The sequence below is a fragment of the Berghia stephanieae genome, chromosome 15 (assembly GCF_034508935.2).
Source record: "Berghia stephanieae isolate SIO BIC M18660-M18661 chromosome 15, UCSD_Bste_1.3, whole genome shotgun sequence".
NCBI classification, from domain to species: Eukaryota; Metazoa; Mollusca; class Gastropoda; order Nudibranchia; family Aeolidiidae; genus Berghia; species Berghia stephanieae.
In genome coordinates, this window is record NC_088374.1 from 3,838,861 (window position 1) to 3,845,468 (window position 6,608).

Genomic DNA, 6,608 nt, shown 5'->3' on the forward strand with positions numbered 1-6,608 from the left:
CAACGATTCAAAATTGCACAGCTTAGAGCAGGCCGTAAAGCCGTCATCGATCCGTCCAAAAACGGATGCCATACAAGACTTCAACAAATTTCATTCGTCTCTACAGATTTTCACAAATGTTTTGAATTTGCAACAGACACCTGCCTTTTGGTATTTTTTAAAAGTCACTGTCGATTCATCCATGTAGATCATTGAAAAAGTAGTGAGGTGAAACTCAATTGATTTATTTAATTGATTTTTTTTTGTCACAGAACAGCCAAATCAAAGATCCTTGTGGAATGCCATCTCCTGATTGTGCTGTTAAAACTTGATCTTGGCTGGAAGGGAAAATATAATTTGATATAGTAGACGTATTAAATACTTTGATTATTTTGAAACTATTTGCTCGTGTAATTTTCACTAGTCCTGACCCTGGCTATACATATAATCCCCCTCACCACGTCCAGTGAGAAACAATTGAAGTAAATTGAGTTCAGGAACAGTTAAGTTCGTTAAAGAGAAAAAAAGATATAACGGGAATTATACTTGTTTTTAATGATAATCATGATGATGATGATGATGATGATGATGAGGATGATGATGATGATGATGATGATGATGATGATGATGATGATGATGATGATGATGATGATGATCATGATGATGATGATCATGATGATGCGATTGATAAATAAATATTATAAAGGAAATACTACTACTACTACTACTACTACTACTACTACTACTACTACTACTACTACTACTACTACTACTACTACTACTACTACTACTACTGCTACTACTACTACTACTACTACTACTACTACTACTACTACTACTACTACTACTACTACTCGTACTAATAATAATAAATAATAATAATAATAATAATAATAATAATAATAATAATAATAATAATAATAATAATAATAATAATAATAATAATAATAATAATAACAATAATAATAATAGTAATAAAGCCGTCAAACAAGGAGATGCACTAATCGATACGATAGAATACAACTACACACACATTGTTTTATGGCATGTCCTAACTTAAGATTTTTTCTAATGCGTGGAAGCTTGTTGAGATCCAAATTGATACCCCAATGACTCCATTTAAGTGATATTTCATAAAAAGAGAGCTATTCAAGATAACACAGATGTGTTTGAACTTTGTTGTATACTGGGATTGTGGATATTTTGAAAACTCTTGTCGGCAATTCACAAGATGACTTTTGTTTTCAAAGCACTGGGTTTAAACTTATTTATCATCCATTAATGTTTATTGAGAAACAGCATTGTTGAGTGACTTGGAGGGCATAAGAAATTCTGACGGGATGGATGTCTCTTGTAATTGGGTTTCATCTGCCGACATGAGATACTGAACACCGTGGTTCTTGATGACTTGCCCAAGGGTCATTATGTAAAGAGTAAAAAGAACCAGACCTAGCACGAAACCATGGTGTACACCGTGAGTTAGAGGCACGTTGCAGTAAGTTATTCCATCAATGGTAATAGTTATCGATCTATCTGCAAGTTGAGAAGAAAACCATTTTGGACAATTTAACGAATTCCAAAATGTTCCAAAGTGTTGTGCCGGATATGTTATGTTGGAATGTATCAAATGCTACCGACATGTCATGCAACGATAAAACCGGTCCTTTTCCTTCATCGCATAATTTCACAATGTCGTTGATGCTCTTTAATCGTGCCGTTTCCGTACTGTATCATCTTTGATACGCCGATTGAAATTCTTCAACTCGACTGGTTGGCGGATATCTGGTCCTGTAAATGTTTCTCGAGATTTTTTTATAAAAATGTGAGGTTGAAGACAAGGTGTGATTTTTTTATGCAAAGTACTGTACAAAGATGTCTGGCAATGTGCGTTATGCTTTGATCTAGGCAGAATGAAGTTCTGGACTTTACTACGCAATTCGTTGAGGACTTATAACGGGTTCTTGGAAGTTGGTTCTATTTTGCCTCTGGGGAACTCAGTTTTTGCGAGGACAGTCACCGACTTTGGACATTTCATGCACCTTCTGAAGTCCATGTATTTTTTTTTCTTTTTTTGCGTTTTATGTTTGTGTTTCACCCATGCACACCCGGCATTTTGAAACTGTTGCTTTGCCTGGCGTACACTCTCGGACATACAAGATGCTGAAAGGCGGTCTCAAACTACCCTGGTTTGAAGAGGAGCATGTTTGTCGGACACTGACCGAAGGACAATATCAATTGTGTCAAAAAGGTTTTCTAAGGTGTTCTAAGATGATTGAAAGCAAATATTAGTCGATGTCATAGTTGTACTACTATTTGTTGACTGCACGCCAATGTCTTGACCTCACTTCACGCTTTGTCCAAGCGGCGAGGTGACGAACAGGGGAAATGGGACAAAAATGGTCTGATATACACCTGACCCTCACAAGCAAGTCTTGAATGTGATCGTTGTTTTTGTCATCCCCCCCCCAACCCAAGTGCAGCTCATTCCCTTTGTTGTGAGTGGGCGTTGATAGTTTTGTCTTAAATCAAAATTTGTCATATTGGCTTGAAGTCTCTTGTTATGACTGTCAGTTGTAGAGTTGGGATAAAGTTTTACGTTGCCAATACTTTAGAATCTTTCAATGTCAGTTACAATCAACGTCTTAAAATACCTCTGCATACAGAAAATGCGTTGAGTTGTTATTAAGCGATGACGGTTTATGGTATAAACAAGGTATGGTGGTGTTAAAACTGGTACCTTCGTGCATTCAAACAACACATATGTACCCATGTTTTTGTATTTCAATTCTTTGTGATATTTATCAATAATATAAACATCGCCTCCCGGAACTGTACTTCTTGGATTTGACATAACTTCATAGGATGGAGGCTTCAATTCGTCAATAGTCCTCTTATAGCCCTCCTCTTTTAGCCAATAAAGACTACTACATACACGGAGTCACTTATGACATCATTTATTTTTATGGTTTTATTACGCACTGACTGGTCATTACAATACCTTTGGTTGGTAAAAATCGTTTACTTTTTGTGACCATTTTTCGATTTCATTGACTTGATTGACAGGGATGGGCATTGGTGGATGTCGAGGGATATGGATAGGGTTAGGGTTAGGGTTAGGATTAGGGTTAGGGTTAGGGTTAGGGTTAGGGTAGGGTTAGGGTTAGGGTTAGGGTTAGGGTTAAGGTTAGGGTTAGGGTTAGGATTAGGGATAGGGTTAGGGTTAGGGTTAGGGATAGGGCAAAGGAAGCCTCATGCGTCAGTTGATCAGTTTCAATGGGACGTTGTTTACGCCTACCACCTCGGGGCCCGCTCTAAATAAAATCCGTGGGATAAAAGAGTCCACAGTGGTCAAAAGAATAGTTGTAGGAAGTCAAGACGAAATCAAGGTGAACGATGTACAGAATGGCGACCAGTAAAAAATGTTTTGAAACCCAAAATTTCCATGATAAAGTACAGAGTTAGGTGGACGTTGATTATTTGTAATTTGATCAAATCTATAGAATAATAAACATTTTATTCTAACAAGCAGGACGAGGTAAAAATATAAAAGTGAAAATTCATAAAAGAGGCAAAATTTCTAGAGCTGAATATCAAAATCAAGATAAGAAACTATTGTAAATACATACTACTAATCATAACTGCTATGACGTCAATTAGTAAACTATGGTAACATTAATTCAAAATTCTATTTTTTTAAACAAAAAAGAAAGAAAAACAAACTCAATGATTTGATCTCAGTTTATGTTAGAGACTTTAAAAAAACACGATCACTTTAACAGCAAGGGCGTTTAGTGTTCATTGAGAGAAAGATAAAGGGAGTAAATGTGACTCATATATAAGGGAACAATATATATATATGTAAATATTAGATTATTTCGTGTATACTTGATAAAGGCCAAATGCCGAAACGTTTTATGAGTCACAGTTACTCCCATTATCTTTCTCTCCATTTTATTGACTCATTTAGCCAAATCTAGTTTGGTTTTTTTATTTAGTTCAGTGTTCAGTGCCGTGTAGGATATAAACTTGATTCTCTTCTATTTCTTTTTTTACCAATGAGGTTTACATAGAAGAACACAGGATGATAAAGAAATATCTCTATTTTTATAAATAAGCTAGGCTGCACTGCTATAGACAGGCTGAAAAGTTCTGACCTTATTTCTAATATGGGGCATTTATTTAATATACTAGTAATATAGTAATAGTAATTATATTAAAGTAGTAATAAAATAATGCAGCTTTGAATACACCAGAGGTAAATAAACGTTCTGCAAATGTTGTGATACTTAATGAATGGCTATAACTTTGTCAATCTTATATAGTCTAACTGGGGTTTAGTTGTTAAAAATAATACTTGAAGGCCATTTTGTCCACCCAGTTTTATTTCGGGGTAAACAAAATGTAAGAAAAAGAATGTCGAACTTTTAAATAGTGCAATATCCACTAAACTTGCTCAAAGCGTTTTACAAGGGATCCCTGAACAACAGCAACACTAAACATGTAAGACGACACATGACGCCTGTTGGGCGATATTACAACTTTTTCCCAGAGACAACACTGTTAACGACCAGGTACTCATTTTACACCTGAGTACGGTGAAAAATTGTGAGTAAAAAGCTTTCTTCCTTGGACTCAACTACGCCCCGAGCAAGGCTCGAACCTAGGACCTTCCGATCATACCACAAGACCACATTGCCATTTAAGTAAAAAAAAAAAACCAGATTTGTAAGAGCTTATTTTGTCAATTTCAGAAATAAAATCCATTGCCTTGAATATAAAAGTAAAAATAAATAAATGTTTTTATTCATCCCATAGGGGAAAGTTGTCTTTAAGGTAAGTTAAGGGAAGTCTGGAATAACTCAGGTGTCAGCCGCAGTGCAGTGCCGCATATTGAGATCGGCCACAACAGGTATTCGAACTCGGTAGGTTTCGGGTACGAAGCAAAGACCTTACCGCTGAGCCATGCTGCCTTATCCATAACATCTAATCTTAACACACGTTTCTTAACGGATTGATAGCTACTTACTGATGTTCCTCACTTTCTGTGTCTTCTGTTGGTCTTAAGTCCTTTTTGACTTTGCTGTTAAATTAATGAATTTAAATTTCATATAAAACTAAACATAATAATGTATTTATATTCAATGATAGATAGCATACACAAGTATATATATATATATATATATATATATATATATATATATATATATATATATATATATATATATATACAGTTCACCCCGGATAATTGCAACTCGGTTATTCGCAACATGTCCCAAGAAAATGCATTATTTATATATGAACTTCAATGTTTAATTGCAACAAACTTTGGTTAATCACAACAACTTTTCTACCTCAAAAAGGGGCAAATTCAAGAAATCAATCAAAATGTCATGATTAAATTTCATCGTTAGTGAAAATCATGACCAGTTGAAGAATCGAGAGTGTGGGGGGTTTAACGCTACAGTAATGTGTCAGCACTATTAGGGACAAAAGACGGGGAGGGGCTTTGCAGTGTGGGTTTGTGTGGTTTCTGTGACCATTAGATAGCAGTCAGTGGGGCCTGGGTATTTACTAGAGCGGGGCGGTCCTTGGCAAGCTTAAGGACCACGGTCCTACGGTCCTTGGGAAATGAAGACCGCAAGGACCGGTTCATTCTTGAACCGTTAAAGACCGCTACACGATGAAAACCGTGGCCTACAGGAGTAAAACACACGGAGTAGTCACACTCATTTCAAATTGTAACCTAATTAGAGAAGAGGGGTGATGCCTTCTTTATTTGCTCACCGTACTTCATTGTTACTTCGATAATTTAATAAAATTTGAAATTCATCCCCATTAACGGAGATAATGGCATCGCCCAAGGCGTTGATCGAGTTGTTCGTGGCGTTGATACACACACGCAACTCCTCCCCCCCCCCTCCCCCCCCCCCCACACACATTAGAGGGCAGCGAGCATTGAAGAGTAAGAGAGAGACGTGAAGTTATAATAAGAGGGGGGGGATGAGGTGATAAGAGGGGTCGATGGTGACTTTTCGCCAGATCTAACAAACTCAGCTACCCATTCATTGCTGAGTAGACAGGGATTCAGAAAAAAATCGACTGCACCCGGGATCGATCTCTGGCCCTTTGCGTATAAAGAGAGTGCTCTATCAACTGAGCTATCGGGGTCCCCAAATATTCTATTGGACTTTTTTAAAATTCAGACGTTATAACTGGGTTTTTTGGAAGGAAGAAACTAATGAAACTCATATTATTTGATTAGTAAAAACACCAAACGAAATTTTAATATTATTGTATTATTTTAAATGACAACACTGCGATAGAAAGGAGTGGTGACAAGAGATGGACAAAAGAAAACAAAAAATCGGATTTGCTACTTGCTAGGTTCGACACACACACACACACACACACACACAAACACACACATCTTTTGTAGTCACATACATTTCAAACAATAACCCATTAGAGAAGAGGGGTCATGCCTTCACCATAGATCATTGTCATTGCGATCATTATGGCGTAGTAAATTTTGAAATTTACCCCGTATAATGGAATCGTCCAAGGCGTGCGCCTCCTGTTCCCCCCATCTCACACACGAAAGGGCGGTTTGCGGAGTGGAGGTTGTGGTC

General features: G+C 36.9%; 1 long non-coding RNA gene across 2 annotated transcripts in view; it reads right to left on the bottom strand.

The window, feature by feature from the left end:
* Positions 1 to 208: 208 nt before the first annotated feature.
* LOC144960245 (uncharacterized) overlaps positions 209 to 6,608 on the bottom strand; it is a 13,315-nt gene continuing 6,915 nt past the window's right edge. For both annotated transcript variants that reach the window (XR_013642810.1, XR_013642811.1), the window contains 2 exons: positions 5,006 to 5,059; positions 209 to 317 (listed from right to left, as the gene is read on the bottom strand). This is a non-coding gene — a long non-coding RNA (uncharacterized LOC144960245). The remainder of the gene's footprint in view (positions 318 to 5,005; positions 5,060 to 6,608) is intronic.